This window comes from Caretta caretta, chromosome 2 (genome assembly GCF_965140235.1).
Source record: "Caretta caretta isolate rCarCar2 chromosome 2, rCarCar1.hap1, whole genome shotgun sequence".
Taxonomy (NCBI): Eukaryota; Metazoa; Chordata; order Testudines; family Cheloniidae; genus Caretta; species Caretta caretta.
Genome location: NC_134207.1, coordinates 235,767,657 through 235,786,674, shown reverse-complemented (window position 1 = coordinate 235,786,674; position 19,018 = coordinate 235,767,657). Strand labels below are relative to the sequence as shown.

The 19,018-nt window shown below is 43.8% G+C and overlaps 1 long non-coding RNA gene across 1 annotated transcript; it reads left to right on the top strand.

Annotated features, from left to right (window-relative positions):
- Nucleotides 1-9,567: 9,567 nt before the first annotated feature.
- Nucleotides 9,568-11,514, top strand: LOC142070880 (uncharacterized). Its single transcript, XR_012666795.1, has 2 exons — nucleotides 9,568-9,914; nucleotides 10,903-11,514. It is a non-coding gene; the product is annotated as an uncharacterized LOC142070880 (long non-coding RNA).
- Nucleotides 11,515-19,018: the final 7,504 nt, after the last annotated feature.

Here is a 19,018-nt window from a genome sequence, read left to right as displayed (position 1 = left end):
AGAGACACAGGATCTTTGGCAGCCACAGCGTGCCCAGGCCTTAATTTGACATCTTTTGGAATGTTGGTACTGGGGGTGCATTGAAGAACTGGAGTTGGTTTCTTCTTCACTGTCTGCATATTTTGTATCAAGTGTGTGTTTATTTAGATTTACTGAACATCAGTAAGCAAAGAAATGGAAAACTCACTGATGGTGTAAAAAAAAAAAAAAGTTGCAAGTCAGTGAAGATGGTAAATTACAGTATAGGGTGAGATTGTGGCTTGCCCTACATTTCTACCCAGGGGATTATAGGGGATGTGAGATGCTTCCTACGTCCCGTAATCATGGGCATCCTACATCTTGCTGGGGGAGAACAGCCTTCACAGAGCCCTGCTCCCCCTCCTGCACTCGAGTCGACAGGGCAGGGAGGAAGTTGAGTTTTGATTCCACCCCTGCAACTTGCCCTGCCGCTGAGCAAGCACAGAAGGGGAAGTGATCCACCCCAGTTTCAGAGCTGGTTCAGTTTACTCACCCATACCCCAAGCAGGGAGGGAACCAGGGACAATAGTTTGACTCTTGTCTGGTGTTATTTTGGGGTAGACCACTGGACTGCATAAACCAAAGGAAAACATGCTGACATGTACTGGTCAGTTATAAACAAATTGTACATATCCAAAATTACCTTGAAGATGTCATTTTAATATGTAATCTAGATGCATTTTAGAGTTGAACTATTTTAATACAAGAATTGGAAGTCCAGTACAAAAATCTGACTATTGTCTAATTTTTGGGGGGGGAGGAGGGGGAGTGAGAAAGGAAAGTCAGTAATTGTAGGATACTCAGATGACAACCCCCTTGTCTTGCTGTCAGGGAGCAGTAGCAGTGCCTGCTCCCTGCCCCAGGATGTATTTGAGCCTTTGCCCATAAGTGGGGCATGGTAGGGAGACCAGGGCTGTCCCTTTCCGCCAGGTCCCAGCCCAGGGCCCTTTGGGAAGTAACATTACCGGGCTCTTCACCATACAGAGCCTAAATCTGCCACCTTGGGTTACTTCCTACCTAAGTGCCCCTTCAGTTTTGGGTATGGATCCTACATTTCAAACAAAGTCTCAAATGAGCGGGGCAAGACCTGCCTTGAAAGGGGTGGTGGTTGGACAAGGAACTGTCAGTAGCCTGACCTGACATGTGATCCCCTCTCAGGCTCCACCTTCTATCTGGCTTCCTGGAGAAAGAGGCTTCTCTCCTGTAACCTACCACTGCTCCTAATGTGGGCTTCAGCACTCCTTGTAACCCATTCCTCCAGCTGGAGCATGGTCAGCAGACCTGTATGGGCAGGGCTACCTGGGCCCACCACTATTGCCTTTCAGGCTCAGTAACCCTGCTGTCTGTTTGCTGAATTATCCTGGTCTTCTGTTTCTGCAAAATATCTTCATTCTAGAAAAAAGTACATTGAAATGTTCTTCTCAAATAACTTTCCTTTTGATCATATGGTTGAGTCTTTCCTTTGTGAATGCCCCACATACCTTATGTTACTTAATATTGTTAATTCTGTATTAACGTATGTACCTATATGTGTCAAGACCATGTAATTGTCATATCGTATTAATGACCCAAAATATCAACAAATCTCCCTCCCCTCAAAACCCCCCCAAAACAAACCAAAATAACCCCCTCCCCCAACATTAACTTCCAATATACATAGGAGCTAACAGTTTTTAGAATCATTAGGGACTGAGCTCTTTCTCCCCAGTGCCATCCCTTCTTAGTCAAACCACAGATCCAAGTGCCTTTGATTTTACAGATATTCTCATCTGCTCTCAAATTCACATCTTGTTCCAGAAAGGTTTCATTGTGGCACTGGATTGGCTTCAGGGACTGATCAGGGCAGATGGAGTTTTTCACCTTTAGGGAATTGTTTTGAGTTAATTGCCAGTCCAAAAAAAAACAAAAGCTGTATCATCTCATGGCTGCTCAATAACCTCTATGAAATATGATGGTCTCAATATTCAGCACAGGTCCCAGTGGGCAGTTGTCCACATCACTACAGTTGAAACTAATTGGAATTTTTTTGAGGATATCAATAGATTGTCCAGAATGTGTTCTGGACAATCTAGTCTGTTTAGGTTCTTTAGTATGTCCATCACTTTGGAATCAGAAGGCTCTGGAGATTAAACTGACCTCTCTATCCTTTAGGAGATCCCACCATATCAGGGTTAAGCAAACTCATGGGTAGCCTTACATTTCTGCTGCCCATTCTTTGTGTACTGTGCCTATATTGGGCTTCTGTCTCAAGGGTTGTCAACTGAGAACCTTCCCAGGAACTGACATTCATTACAAATGTTTTTTTCCTAGAAAAATAAAAGGTGCTGTTGTGTACGCAACAAGAATATCTAGCTAGCATACTGACTTGTTTGTTTCTGCTCTGCTGCCTTCTACCAGATTTTCTGTCTCCCCTAAACTGTTGTCTGGACGACATGTGGAAGTGAAATTTCCTCAGCCCATGCTCCTTCCTACCTGGTTGATAGCATCCATACTTCTCTTTTCTCTCATTGAGGAGCTGGAATTAGTCTTTATCAGCTTTCCTTTGGCTTTGATTAATTTGACGTGCACAAAGATACCCATTGGTGGATAGGAAAAATCTCAGATAGAAAACCAAAATGGAAACTACAAAAGAGCATCTCAAACGTAGTGCTCTATTTTGTGCATTTGCTCAGCCTGGTACCAGGGTCCACCTCAGACTTTAAAGGGCACAGTCAACAGCTTACTATTTATTTTAAAATGTACAGTATTTATGAATGAGGGGATGTGTAAAGGTTTGGACTCACTCCTGCGGCACCTCCTGTTGATAGTAGTCAGGAATTAGCTCATCCAGCCACCAGAGCACCCTCTGCAGGCCAGTGATCTACCTTACTGCTGGCCCCCATGTCCCTCCCAGGACCCAGTGCCCCTTTCTCTGGGGTGCTGCCCCCCCCAGCAGTACCCCCACCCTCAGGTTTGGGTCTTCCCACCCAAGGGAACCCCCACCCTCTAACCCCACCTTAGTCTGGGCTACTGCCAGTCCCCACTTTGCCCCTGATACAAGGGGCTGACTGCAGTATATACGCCACTCATCATAGGCAAGGGGGTTTTGGATCTGCTGTCGCCACCTACCTATGGGCTGCCCCTTTGCAACTCCACACCTATTCAGCCTGTAGTCAGGCCTGCAGCCTGAGGCTTTCCATGCTGTAGCTCCTAGCTCCTCAGGCCCTTCCCCAACCCTGCTCCAATCTAGGTGTCCTACTTGGCACCTTACAGACAGGGAGGGAGTCACAGTCTCTCACTAGACAGAGGAAGACTGACTGGGCTGCTGGCTCACAGCCTCTTATAGGGGACAGCTGGGCCTGATTGAGCAGGCCACAGCTGTGGTTGCTCCCTTAATCAGCCTGGGCTTCTCCCCACAGCCCCAGCCCTCTCCCAGGGCTGGCGCAGGTAGCCACCCCACTACAGGATGGTATACCTAAAGGTGGAGTTAGGCTAAACCCAGTTTAATAGCACAATATAAAAAGAGTACTTCAAAATAGAGTTTACTGTGAAATTGTGAGTAAATTGTTAATATCCTCCCTTTGAAATGTCCATTAGCTGACATCTGCGGCATATTAGGACAAATGTTATAATGATGTGCAGTTTGGAAGAATTTTTACTAGGAATTTTGAACTCAGTGGAGTTACTCGAAGAATGAATTTAGCCTTCTGTATTAATGCACAGTGGGCCAGAGCCTCAGCATGGGTAAATCAATGTAGTTTCATTTGCTTAGTGAAGGTACAATGATTTATGCCAGCTGAGGGTCTGCCCTGTTTTATTTAATTAAAAAGAAAAGCAGAATACTGATTTAAAGTGATGCAGATGTGTGTAGACACCGTTAGTTCAATTTAAGAGCAGTTTTACTTTAAGCTTACATGAAGTGGAAGATTGGACAAATGACCAGGGAGGAGTATAAAAAAAATATTGCTCAGGCATGTAGGAGTGAAATCAGGAAGGACAAATCACACTTGGAGTTGCAGCTAGCAAGGGATGTGAAGAGTAACAAGAAGGGTTTCTTCAGGTATGTTAGCAACAAGAAGTCAGTCAAGGAAAGTATGGCCCCTTACTGAATGAGGGAGGCAACCTAGTGACAGAGGATGTGGAAAAAGCTAATGTACTCAATGCTTTTTTTGCCTCTGTCTTCACGAACAAGGTCAGCTCCCAGACTACCGCACTGGGCAGCACAGCATGGGGAGGAGGTGACCAGCCCTCTGTGGAGAAAGAAGTGGTTCGGGACTATTTAGAAAAGCTGGACGAGCACAAGTCCATGGGGCCGGATGCGCTGCGTCCGAGAGTACTAAAGGAGTTGGCAGACGTGATTGCAGAGCCATTGGCCATTATCTTTGAAAACTCATGACGATCGGGGGAGGTTCCGGACGACTGGAAAAAGGCTAATGTAGTGCCCATCTTTAAAAAAGGGAAAGAGGAAGATCCGGAGAACTACAGGCCAGTCAGCCTCACCTCAGTCCCTGGAAAAATCATGGAGCAGGTCCTCAAGGAATCAATTCTGAAGCACTTAGAGGAGAGGAAAGCGATCAGGAACAGTCAGCATGGATTCACAAAGGGCAAGCCATGCCTGACTAATCTAATCGCCTTCTATGACGAGATAACTGGCTTTGTGGATGAGGGGAAAGCAGTGGACGTGTTATTCCTTGACTTTAGCAAAGATTTTGACACGGTCTCCCACAGTATTCTTGTCAGCAAGTTAAAGAAGTATGGGCCGGATGAATGGACTATAAGGTGGAGAGAAAGTTGGCTAGATCGTCGGGCTCAACGGGTAGTGATCAATGGCTCCATGTCTACTTGGCAGCCAGTATCAAGCGGAGTGCCCCAAGGGTTGGTCCTGAGGCCGGTTTTGTTCAATATCTTCATTAATGATCTGGAGGATGGCGTGGACTGCACCCTCATCAAGTTTGCAGATGACACTAAACTGGGAGGAGTGGTAGATACACTGGAGGGTAGGGATAGGATACAGAGGGACCTAGACAAATTAGAGGATTGGGCCAAAATAAATCTGATGAGGTTCAACAAGGACAAATGCAGAATCCTGCACTTAGGACGGAAGAATCCCATGCACCGCTACAGACTAGGGACCGAATGGCTAGGCAGCAGTTCTGCAGAAAAGGACCTAGGGGTTACAGTGGACGAGAAGCTGGATATGAGTCAGTGTGCCCTTGTTGCCACTAAAGCTAACAGCATTTTGGGCTATATAAGTAGGGGCATTGCCAGCAGATTGAGGGATGTGATCGTTCCCCTCTATTCGACATTGGTGAGGCCTCATCTGGAGTACTGTGTCCAGTTTTGGGCCCCACCCTACAAGAAGGAGGTGGAAAAATTGGAGAGTGTCCAGCGGAGGGCAACAAAAATGATTAGGGGACTGGAACACATGATTTATGAGGAGAGGCTGAGGGAACTGGGATTGTTTAGTCTGCAGAAGAGAAGAATGAGGGAGGATTTGATAGCTGCTTTCAACTACCTGAAAGGGGGTGTTAGGATATAGATATTCAGGCCTGTCTGCAAAGGCCTGTACTTTAAGAATTTAGGTGTATTCTTATCACTTAGCTAGTTCTAGAGGTATAAAAGAAAGAATCAAAATCACTGTCTGCTGGTGTAAGGGCCTTCTCTTACTGTGACAGTCTGAGGCCCTGTTCTTAGGCTAAGGCCTTTGGCGAGGCAGCCATAAGCTAGGAAGCGAACAGTCACATCCTCGCATTCCAAACTAGTCACATTGAAATAAGGTGCTATTGGGCTGTTAGGCACTATCAGGACAGGATTGTATTCCTATCACCTCCAGAAAAAGGGAAGTGCCTAGAAAATGTAAAAGGAAACTTAGTTTGATAGCATCCTGTCTGGCTAGAACTCACCTATCAATCGCTGGGATGTGAAATCCTCACTTCTGTATTGTCTTGTCATTATAGTTCCCACTTTGCTATTGTTTGTCTGTATAATCTCTGTCTGGTTCTGTGATTGTTCCTGTCTGCTGTATAATTAATTTTGCTGGGTGTAAACTAATTATGTAACCAATTATATCCCACCACCTTAATCATGTTATAATATGCTAGGATTGGTTAGTTAAATTTCAGGAAAATGATTGGAAAGGGACAGCTAAGCAGAACTCAAGGTTTACTATATAATCTGTAGTCAATGAGGAAGTGGGTGGGTGGGTGAGATGGGAACAGGGAATGGGGGTAAGGAAATTGGAATAATGTTTTCCTAAAGGGGGAAATGGGAACAAGGGATGGGGAAATTGGAATCATGTTTGGCTAAGGGCAGGAATGGGAACAGGCACACAGGTGTAAGGCTCTGTGGTGTCAGAGCTGGGAAGGGGGACACTAAGGAAGGAAACTGGAATCATGCTTGCTGGAAGTTCACCCCAATAAACATCAAATTGTTTGCACCTTTGGACTTCGGGTATTGTTGCTCTCTGTTCATGCGAGAAGGACCAGGGAAGTAAGTGGGTGAAGGAATAAGCCCCCTAACAGGGGGTTCCAAAGAGGATGGATCTAGACTGTTCTCAGTGGTAGCAGATGACAGAATGAGGAGTAATGGTTTCAAGTTGCAGTGGAGGAGGTTTAGGTTGGATATTAGGAAAAACTTTTTCACTAGGAGGGTGATGAAGCACTGGAATGGGTTATCTAGGAAGGTGGTGGAATCTCCTTCCTTAGAGGTTTTTAAGGTCAGGCTTGACAAAGCCCTGGCTGGGATGATTTAGTTGGGGATTGGCCTTGCTCTGAGCAGCGAGTTGGACTAGATGACCTCCTGAGGTCCCTTCCAACCCTGATATTCTATGATCCATATCCTCCAGGCAAGCACCTACCTTTTATGAGTCATTCCCCTTCTCTAAAGCAAAACAAATGTATTTTACCACACATATACACACCCCACTATTTCTCTCAATTACTTCTACATAGCTATCTGTGTGTTGTTGGTGTTACAATGCATTGATTTAAAAAAAGACACAAATCAAATGTATCTGGAAGGTAGAATTCAACCTCAGCTGTTGTGTGCCAACATAGCTGCAAAAACATTTTTACATTTTGTTGGTTCTGTGATATGACTCATGCTGGTTAACTTTACCACAAAATATGCCTTCTACACGCTATATAGTCAGCAAAAGTCATAGCAACAAACAGCTTTTCGTTTAAATATAAATCCTCACAGTAAAATTGGGGACACTAGTGATCCTTCACATTGTCAAACCACATACATTTTTCCACAAGGGATCATTCATATTGGAAGGTGGGTGTTTAACAGAATGGGAATACAGGAGGGAATAGTTTGGTTGTTTTTTTTTTTTAATAAAGATCTTCAATGTCTCAGATACTCTGTAACAAACAGCGCAGAACAAAATTCTACTGAACATTCTAATGAATAAGTGCTCAGAGTGAGCAAACGAGAGACAATAAGGGGAATCAAATGCGAGAGACATGATAATTATTTCCTCTTCCAGTCATTCTATTTGACTTTATGTAATTTTATTTAAGCAGGAATATTGTAGGTAGAGGGTTTAATATTGTTTTAATTAAATATGCTCAATTAGTTTGTGAAGAAACACTTCCCTGCAAAACTCAACTGTGATGCTCTGTGAACTCATTCTTTCCCTAAAGCTACAATCAACTTTAATAGCTTTCCTAATTCTAACAAAACCTTTATGTAACTTAGTAAAGGCTGTTTAGAACAACTGCAATAAATGAAGGTTGCAGAAAGAAGGTAAGTTGTCTTCAGGGTGCACTTACACCAAAAATGGGAAGAGAAAGGAGGCATGTCTTCGGAGTCTGCAAACTACTGCAGCTTATACATACAACAGTGAGCCTCAAAAGAGTCCACTGGTTGCAGCTGGCTCAAGTCTCAGGATTTGAGTATTTTACGGCAGCAGGAGCCTCCTTTTTATAGTTTGGGATGTATGAAATATGTCTATGTGTTGTCATTTTGATATAACCTGGGGGAAATTCACTTCACCTGCACAAAGCCAGAGTCACCTTGCTCTATGTGGACGAAGTGTGGATCTCCCCATCTCCATCCTGGCAACTACAGACCCACCAACCTGAGCTCAGAAGTATACAAGGCTTTAGAAATTTTGAAGGAAGGACTAATTAAAGATATGGAGGAAAATGGGATGAAATAAAACATTTACCAAAGGTAGATCATGCCAGACTAACCTGGTATCTTTCTCTAATATAACTGATTCACTAGAGAAGGGAAATGTGGTAGATCTAACCTATCTGGACTTCAGTAAAGCCCTATGGGAAATTATTAGTTAAACTGGAGAACGTAGAGATTAGTACAAGAATTGTAAGGTGTGTAAGGAACTAGATAAAAGGAGAAATGGGTTTGCTGAGAGGGGAACTATCAGGCTGGAGGGAGGTTACCAGTGGAGTTCCTAAAGGATCGGTCTTGGGACTGATCTTATTTAATATTTTCATTAAAGACCCACACTCTCTGGACTCCTTATGCATGTGCACCTACCACCTAAGACACACACATGCATGGTAGCTTGAATTTCTGCCCACTTTACTACAGCTGTTCACCTGCCACATTGTCGTATCTTGATAAATACCTCTTGCAAATAGCAGATACGCTTCATGTTTAGCAAACTGGAATTCTACCAAATCTAGTTTCATTTTCTGCTACTCCAGAAATGTTCATTATGCATATAGTTCACAACTATCCCAGTTGGACTCATTTTGTATCCACCTGTTTCAAAAAGTATTACCTTTGTCTGAGCTGGAACATAAGGATTCCAACCCTATAAAAACAATACTTCAGTACATAATTCCAGGCAGCAACTTAATAGCCAATTGCCTTAGCTTTGCTTGGAGCCACAGGGACAAGGGCTTTGTGCGGGGTCCTTGCAATAGAATTTGAGGAGCACAAATTGACAGGCCAACAAGTCACTCCCCTTCTCTTCTGCTTTCCTACCTCTTCTACTACAGAATTGGCCCTTGTTTCTCTTCTCTTTTCTCCACACTCTCTCAGGCCTGGTCTACACTACACAGTTAGGTTGACATAAGCCACCTTAGCTTAGGTTAATAATATATGTGACTACATTATGAGTCTCTTCCGCCTACCTAAGTGGCCTGTAAAGTCAACTTCTGTACTCCACCTCCAGGAGAGGTGTAGCACTTAATTCAACATCCTCGGGTTGACCTAGGGATAGTGTAGACACTGTGTTTTGTAATTTGAATAAATTGGCCTCTAGGAGGCGTCCCACAGTGCTCCGCTGTGACGGCTCTGGAGAGCGCTGTATGTCAGCCAGGTACCCAGGAAACAGCCGCTCCCCTGTTAAAGCCCTGTGAACTTTTGAATTTTCATTTCCTGTTCGATCAGTGTGGAGAGCTTGTCAGCACAGCTGATCATGGAGACTCAAAGCCGCGAACTCGCTCCAGCATGGAGTACACAGGAGGTGTTGGATCTTATTGCTGCGTGGGGAGAAGAGTCTGTGCAGGCAGAGCTCCGATCCAGCAGAAGAAATGCTGATATATATGCCAAAATCGTGTGGGGCATGGGGGAGAAGAGCTACGCTGTGACACACAGCACTGCCACGTGAAAATAAAGGAGCTTCGGCAAGCATACCAGAAGACAAGGGAGGCAGTCACTCTGGTTCTGTCCCCCAGACATGCTGCTTTTATGAGGAGCTAGCTGCATGCAGTTCTCAGCTGTGACCCCACCACTACCCCAAAACGCTCAGTGGATACCTCCCAGGAGCCCTGGGGATACCTCAAGCAACAACGAGGAAGACATTGTTGAGGAGGAAAATGCGAGGCAGGCAAGTGAAGGATCCATTCTCCCCGACAGCCAAAAACTGTTTTTAACCCTGGAGCCCATCCCTTCACAGGCTCAATTGTCAATGGAGCAGGATTCCAGGGAAGGCACCTCTGGTGAGTACACATTTCCAATCAAACTATAGGGGTCACATGCTATTATTTGAAATGTTTAATCGGAACAAAAAAAAATAGATGTAGTGGGTATCAGTGGCCACACCAGCTACGCAGAGGGTGCTCTCCGAAAAAGCGTGTTTATGTGCATGGGGATGGCCTGGGAATCCTCCATGGAGATCCCTAGGAAGCTTTCATGGAAGTACGCTGCAGTCCTTTGGAGAAGGGTTCTAGGAAGGGCTGACTTATTTTGTCCACTATGGTAGGACACTTTCCCGCACCACTCCAGTATTAACTCTGCTGGCATCATTGCAGCTCACAGCATAAGGACCAGGTCTGTATGCAGACGCTTGCAGCATCTGCTCCCTTGCCACCGCTGTTACCTTCAGGAGAGTGATATTGCTTATGGTCACCCAGGGGAAATGTGGAAACTTTTAAATTCTAGCCCTTAAACCACAAACAATTCAACAAGTAATCCACCCAATTGGTGAAATCTGTGTCACACAGCCACGCTTTCCCAAGCATTCCGTGGGTGTGGTTGGAAGGGATCATTGCACGTGCATTGCAACCAGCATTAAAAAAAAGGAGGGTTGCCAGCTTCCTGTTGTCTCCCTTCCCCTTCCCCCCAACCCGGTGCTGCTTTTGTAAAGATCAAACTTGTTGGGTGGCTTTACATTGGTGCCTGTCCTCAAGCACCATTCAGGTTGCTAGGGGGATTTTCTGAAGTTTCAACCAGTGATCCCAAGGATGATGTCTTCACAAAAGCAGCAGCACAAGACCCCTCACCCATGCCCTGTGGCCTGACTCACCATGGCTGGAGCAGCAAACCGACTCTGGCAATAGCCAACAGTTGTGATTACATTGTGGCTTGCAAGGAAGTGCATTGAGGGGTGTGTGTGTGTGGGGGGGGGTTATTAAAAAAAAATTAACCTTGCACCAGAAATAATGTATGCACTGTTAGTGCTACCCTTGTGCTTTGTGTTCTTTGCAGCTGAAACCTTGTCCATCAGTGCATCCTCCACACCAGGACAGAGACTTTCCCAGATTAGAAGGCGGAAAAAGGAGACTCAGGAGGACATGTTCAGTGAGTTAATGCACACCTCCAAGAGTGACAAGATGGAGCTCGCACATGGAGGATTACACTGTCTGAGAACCTGGACATGGATAGGGAGGACAGGAGAGCATGCAGGGAACAAGCGCGAGCCCCGCAGGAAGAGATGCTGCAGATTATGAAGGAGCAATCTGACATGGTTAGGTGTCTGGTTGAGGTTCAAGAAAGGCAGCTGGATGCTAGAGTCCCTCTGCAGCCTACGTTGAGCATGCTGCCATCATCGCCCAGTTCTATATCCTCCTCCCCCAAACGTCCTATGAGGGAGGGTGCGGGAGTTCGGTACCCCTTGCACTCAACTCCAGAGGAGGGTACAAGGACTAGAAGGCGCCCATTCCCACACCTCTGATTGTTATTACAGTGCAACTGTAAGCAAGCTGTCCTTGTTTCTCCCTCCCCACAGTGTTATCAGCCCTTTTGCCCCAGGTTATCTTACTTTTCTTTGCTGTCTCTGGGTGTTTGTGTGCATAGTAAAACTCAATGGATTGAGGAGAAGAGACTCTCTTTATTCATTCAGCACACGGTGGTTGGTGGGGGTGGAGTTTACAGGGGAGAAAGTATAATGAAGGGGACAGCTTGGTAAGGAACAACACAGATAAGTGTCACATTACTCTGGCTCATTGCTGAAACTGGTTTTCAAAGCCTCACAGAGATGCAGAGCCCCTCGCTGTGCTCTTCTTATTGCCCTGGTGTCTGGCTGCTCAAAACTGGCTGCCAGGCAATCGGCCTCAACCCCCCACCCTGGCGGAAACTTTTCTCCCTTTGTTTCACAAATATTATGGAGCACGCAGCAGGCCGCAATAACAATGCAGAAATTGCTTTCACTGAGGTCTAACCTAGTAAGCAAACAATGCCAGAGGCCTTTTAAACATCCAAAAAGGCACATTCCACCACCATTCTGCACTTGCTCAGCCTATGGCTGTACCGGTCCTTATTGCCGTCCAGGCTGCCGGTGTACAGTTCCATAAGCCATGGGAGCAAGGGGTAGGCTGGGTCTCCTGGGATCATGATTGGCATTTCAACATCACTAATGGTTATTTTGCAGTCTGGAAATAAAGTCCCTGCTTGCAGCTTTCTGAACAGACCAGAGTTCCTAAGATGCATGCATCATGCACTTTTCCCAACCACCCCACACTGATGTCAATAAAATGGCCCCTGTGATCCACCAGCACTTGCAACACCATTGAGAAGTACGCATTTTGGTTTACGTACTCTTTGGCAAGGTGGTCTGTTGCCAGATAGAGGGAAGGCGTATCCCTATTGCCCCACCACGGTTAGGGAACCCCATTGCAGCAAAGCCATCCACTATGTCCTGCATGTTGCCCAGAGTCACTATCTTTCTTAGCAGAAGTCTATTGATTGCTCTGCAAGCTTGAATCCCAATAGACCCCACTGTAGATTTATCCACTCCAAATTGATTCCCCACTGATCGGTAGCAGTCTGACATTGCGAGTTTCCACAGAGCTATCACCACTTTCTTCTTCATGGTCAAAGGAGCTCTCATTTTTGTATTGCTGTGCTTCAGAGCTGGGGAAAGCTCTTCACACAGTTCCATGAAAGTGGAAAGTTCTGCAGCCACTGCTCATCATCCCATAGCTGCATAAGTGGTCCCTCCAGTCACTGCTTATTTCCTGGGCCCCGAAGCGGCAATCCACTGTGTCAAGGTGATGCATGACTGTCATCAGCAATTGCAATTGCTCAGCTCCATAACTTCCAGCAGGGCTGCTTGCGTGGTATCACATTGTTCCATGCAGCAGCTCCTGCTTCAGCTGAGCAAATACTGCAGGATAAGGTGCAAGGTGTTTGTAATGCTCACAACAACAGGGTACAGCTAAGTGGAGTCCATGCTTACTATGGCATCTGCGCGGGTAACCCAGGCTTAGGAAAAAAAGGCATGAAAAAGGCTTGGTTTCTTTGCCGTTGATTTCAGGGAGGAAGGTAAGTTTATCATGGGAGGCTAATGCCACGTTCCCATAACCAGCCGCGCAAATGTTTTATCCCATAAGGCATTGCAAGCCCAACCCAAAATTTCACTATGCTACATGCACTATAAGATAGCTATCCACAGTGCAGTCAACACAAGCCCTGTTAGCGAGGATGCAGTCCCCCGACACAACGAGCATAGTGGGGACACGCAAGATGGACTTGCTTAAATCGGAGGCGATGTCGATTTACATAAAATGGACTTAACTTTGTAGTGTAGACATGCCCTCAGTGAACTCAGCCATTCTACGGTTTCAACCACCACCTGTATGCAGACAATTCCCAAATCTACTTCCCTACGCTGACCTCTCCCCTCTATCCCATATCCCATCTCCAACCATCTCTCAGATATCACCTCTTTGCCCTATCTGTCTCCTTCATTCAGTTTTGTGCCTTTGTCATACTGCTTCTTAGGCTTGAAGCAATCTTCCCTCCCTTGTCAGACAAGCACTCACTCTCCCTTTAAATCCTTCGGTAAATTCCAGAGATCCTTCCTACCTTGCTCTCCCCAGTCTCTCTCTCTCTCTCTCTGTGTCACCCGTGTCATTTTGCGTTGGCACAACTCTGGAAATAATTATTTTCAGACTATAAAATATTTTTAGTAGACATTTAAAATCTCATTGTCCTTTTTCTCTTGCCTCTTTCCTCTCAGTCATCTTATCTATTCACAATAATTTACCTACAATTTTATATTCATTTCCCAAACCCTTTGAATTCACCAGCACCCTGCCATTCCCTTTGCAGCTTTACAAGCTCTTGTTCTATATGTAGATGCCACCCTTAATCTTCCCTGGAACTATTCATCTCTGCAGGTGACTTATCATCCTTCCTGCCACTGCTTCACACTTTCCATGTGCGATGTATTTGCACAGTGTAGTCATCAGCTGAGTTTCATTATGGTGCCTTTTATAACCTTCGCTCTCATTTTTAATCTTGCCTGCTTTCTTTGTGCTGCTTCTCCTTTCCTTTTTATCCTGCTGATAGACAGGCCCGTTAGAGAATTCTGTTCCATATGAAACTCTCTCCACATCAGAGTATCAGAATGCAAACTTTTTTAAGATTAGTGCATAACTCCCTAGACCCTGGTGAGCTATGGTATTGAAAGAGATTCATATCCCAAAGGTTTCTTATTCTTTCCTGTACTCCATGCTAATCAATCTCTTCCAGCCCCTGAGGTATCTATGTCGCTGAGTGTCTCTCTCTCTCTCACTACAGATAGCTCTTTGTCAGTTTTTGAAATCTCTTCCTTTCCCCATTACCTTGTCCTGCTGTTCTTACATTCACTTTCTTTACTCACTAAAATATTTAAAGGCAGTATCCCTGTTGTTGCAGGATTAAACCAGCCCTTTGGAAAGGGGGATGGAACAACAGGGGCTACAGGAAGAAAGAAATCTGACAATGTTTCTGCTGGCAAGATGTGCTTAAAAAAAAGTCACAGCTAAGCCACAGAACAGAGTGGGCTGCAAGATCCTAAGAGCATATAAGTGCTTCTAGAAGCAGAGCAAAGAAGATATGGATCACGCACTGGTTCAGCTGGAAAACTTTGTATTTCCTGAATTTTAGTGATTTTGTACAAGGATAACAAACAGTCAAGGAAAATAATAAATATGACTCCACAGATGAAGCAGCATTGTTAGAACCTAGCTCACCGTTAATGCACTTTCAGAACCACTTTCTCCCATGTAATGTCAGTGTTACAGAACCAATTCTCAGAATTACATCCACAAGTTTTAAGAAAAAAAATTGTTCAGTCTTTATCCCCCTATTCTTTCCCAGTTTTAAGCTCCTACTCTTTCTTCTTTCATTTTGCCAGCTCTCATTTTTTCTCTTTGCCATCTCTTTTTATCTTATCATTACCTTGTTAAGAATTTTCATGGACATTTTTATATAGCGCCATTCATTCTGCTGACATAGAATGAAGTGTTCTTCTTGCTATTGGTTTCTGCACAATAGCAAACATACTAAACCAATTTTAATACAGAGAGAAATTCGAATCTATGTAATAACACACTATATTTGTCTGTATGTCCATTCCCAATATATGTGCACTGTTCCCCTGTAGCAGAGAGAATGTATAACCTGCTCATTGGTGTAGCTTACACATGGTGTGAAACATTCAGCCTTGTATTCCTAACACATACATATGGAGCATTAGTAATACCTCTGATAATATAACCCAGGTTCACCTCACAGTTCTGTCATCCATGCCACTCAGGAGATGGCACTTTCATACTCTAAAAGGTACTTCTAAATGAGCATTATCAGTATATACAACTTAGATAGTAAAAAGAAAAGGAGTACAGTGAGCTGTAGCTCACGAAAGCTTATGCTCAAATCAATTTGTTAGTCTCTAAGGTGCCACAAGTACTCCTTTTCTTTTTGCGAATACAGTCTAACACAGCTGCTACTCTGAAACTTAGATAGTGCTAGATTCTTAAACAAATACCTCTGTCTTCTCTTATAGTGTGTTGAACCTGTGAGACCCTCTCTCTGGCTTGAAGGTGTGTTTAGTTACACTGTCAATTCCTGCAATCTTCCAAGTTTTATTCTTTAGTTTTTTATTTCCTTTTTCACTTGTTTCCCTCCACCCTTTTTTGGCTTGCTATTAATTGGCACCAAAAGTGTCAGTAACAGACCCCGAAAATACCATTAGTTATGCAAGGTTATCTAGTTATTATGTGACTGTGCTGTATTTGAGCTTAAGTATTTTAATATGGGTTTTCTGGATATATAGGGTCATACACACAAATAACAAAGGTATATAAAGCTACCTTCACTGTGACCTTTAAGAATCCAAAAATGCTAAACCATGTTGAAAGAACTCGGATGAAAAATAAGAGCGATAAAGAAAAGCAATATCCAATGTCCCTGATGCAATATTTGTAAGACAAGGCTTTATAGCAGTCATTTTAACCTTTGACTTGTTCAGGACCTTTGCATCTATCATATGCCCACAGTATTAACTTTTCTCTTGAAAGAATTCACATTTGGCCTGGTTTTCTCTCACCTCATTTAGTTCCTGCCTCAAAACACCCTGCTCAGGTTTTTCTCAGTGTTCTGTGTGAATTATCCTGTGACACAATATCTAACACACACCATCTTCCAGGGATTCCTTCCAACTCCACAGCTCTTTGGCATCTTGCAGGAGTTGATGCTGCTCCAAAGGGCAGTCTAGTAAACTGGAACAGCCTCCTAGGAGTATTTACTCTGAGTAGTGCATGAGATTCATGGCTCCATCTGTAAATAAGCATGAGTTAAGACCACCTATGTGAACTTCTGCCTCCCTACTCAGCAAAAATGTCTTCTATATTTCACAAGCGGGATTTGCCAACTCTTAAAACAAGATCATCCATCTGAAATTACCTCCAGATCCTTAAATCTTCATTTTTCATGGCAATATTCACTTTGTTCTACCTTACTCACAATCCCTTCACACTTTCATGGCTCCAACCCTAGCTCAATTTTTGTTCTGAAGGCATATGATGTCTTTCTGAAGCTTGGCTGGCCTCCTCGTTTCAGTGTTCAGGAGGCTCAGATTTCCTTTAGCTTCTCATTAGTGGTGTGGTTAACACTAGCATGCTTTTGCAGAATTTATGTAACGTCATTTCCATGGCTGAGAACTCTGTGCTGTGGAATGATCATAAAAACACTGTCACTTGAGCATGGAGCCATTCCTTCCCAACAGCAGATGGCTGTCCTGCTCTACAACTAGTCATGATTGACATTTCAGTCTGCAGGACTTCTACCAACTTTATTTCTTTTTTGGTGTACGTCTCACACTAAAATGCAGTATAAATGAGTAGCATGACTCAATGTGGTCTTTCTTCAGCTCGCCTATTCTTCAGCTAAGACTGTTCACCCTGGGTCCACTTACATTTTTAAAGAGACTCTCCACCTTTTTCAGTCTTATCCGAACGAGATCTGAGCTTCTCTGGCATTTGCTTATTTTGCATGTATTCATACTGGCTACATGTATACAGTCACTTGGCAAATGTGGCATTAATTTGCTGTACATCACTCTTATGCTGGGCCATTTCTTCTATGCCTTTTCTCCACTAACACAGCATTATTCACAATGTGGTAATATGTAAGACCAAACTCTGTTAGTCAACATTTCTGTAAGATTTCATCACTCAGACCATATACCAAATGAAAACTCAAAATGTCATCCAAATTTTCCCCAGATTCACAGCATTGACTTTACTTTAGTTCTGCCACATATGTGCTTATGGACTCCACAGGCTGCTGGGTCTGCTAATGGAACATTTCTGGTTACATAATGACAAGAGGTTTTTGAAGACAAGGGCCTTTGTAAAATAGCTATCGTTACGTTAGAGCTATTCTTTCTGTTCTAGTACTGCTGCGAGTGTAGCAGGCCACAGGTTTTACTTCCCGTAAGACACAACTAGGATCATACCTTTGTTTCCTATTATACTATTAGCATCAAAAAACTATTCCAGCCTTTTGGTATGTGATTCCCAGTCCTTACAGGATCCATCATAGGGCTCTGTGTGTCCAGTAAACCCAACCATTATGCCTAGACATAAAAAAAGCTTTAGGGCTGATTAGAATAAAGTTTACAAAACTCTCCACTGACCAAGGAAACAGCAACTTAACCAATCCTGTTTGTGCTGACAGCTGAGTTTGAACCTTGCACTTTCAGTAATAAGCCTTTACCTTTTGAATTAAATGACTAAATACTCTAGTTGATAGAACTATTAGACACAAACTTCTTATGCAGTCCAGTCATCAGGAAGGGACAAAGATCCACACTTTCCTTGTGTGGGTTACATTAACAGAGACTGATTATCCAGGAATCCCATCCCCATCATCAGTTTGTGGCAGTGTTATGCTTTCCTGAGGAGAAGCTGCAGCATGAGGCATGCACACATACACATACACACCCACACCAACTCAGACTCCTTGCTGACCTAAGTTTATTAACAAGAGACTGAGAAAACAGTCCTGTACACACAAAATACTGAAACTTGCCATAACTATAGACACACCATTAGGGGGAGCTCTATTACTTAGTCCAATATCTTACAAAATTAACGTCATTTGTGTCACTGGCAGCATAGAAGCCAATTGTCAAAGAAACCAGTTTTCCTCCAGCTTGAATACTGGACTAATATCAGAAGAGGACAATTTTTGTTAATGAACTACATTTTATTGATTATAGAGTTATTCCTATTGCTAAAGCAGCCTGGAAACTGTCAGTCCATATGCTGCTCGTGTCAGAAATGGTGCCAATTATTAACAATATTATGACCCTCTCCAGCAGAAGTCTCAGCAATGCCAAATTTAACTACAGTCTTTAAGTTTAGCAGACTGATTAGCTAATGGGATCGATAATCAGAAACAGAGCCTTTCATGCCAACGCCACGTTGTGTGAAATGTGCTGGAATGCTCATTGCAAATTGTAGGGCTTCTCTACAATTGGAAACTTACCAAAATAATTATTCCAGAACAGATATTTCTGTATAAGCCCCCTGTGAACACTCGTACTGCAAAATAATTAACAGAGGAGAGAAGGCAGAAAAGGGAATGTAGAAAGGAGGCTGTGACAGATATGGTATTTTCCTGCAATATCCTTGGGAGACCTTATTAAATTAAGTTTAAGTATCTGTGGGACCCATTGTATTAAATGAATAGTTATGTATTATTGTGGGCTGGGACTGTATGTAACCTCTGAAGGGAGGAGATGTGACAGATGAGACACCTGGTGGCTTCAAAGGACTATACTGAAAAAAATTCTAGAGAAGAAGGGATTTTTGGAACAAAAAAAAAAAAGTGTTAAGTTGGTTTCCTGGGGAATATCTAGGGGAGAGTAAATGCAAATTCCCCATCTTTCATTATGCAAATATCCAGTCTTTTGAAGCTATGCCCTGCAGAGGAACCACTGGCTGCTGATCACCTGTTAAATGAGGCCGCTATCAAAGGTGCAAGCTGCATAGAGGAAAGACTAAACTATTCATGGTTGTTCTGGTTCTGAATCTAGGCAGTCATGAATTTG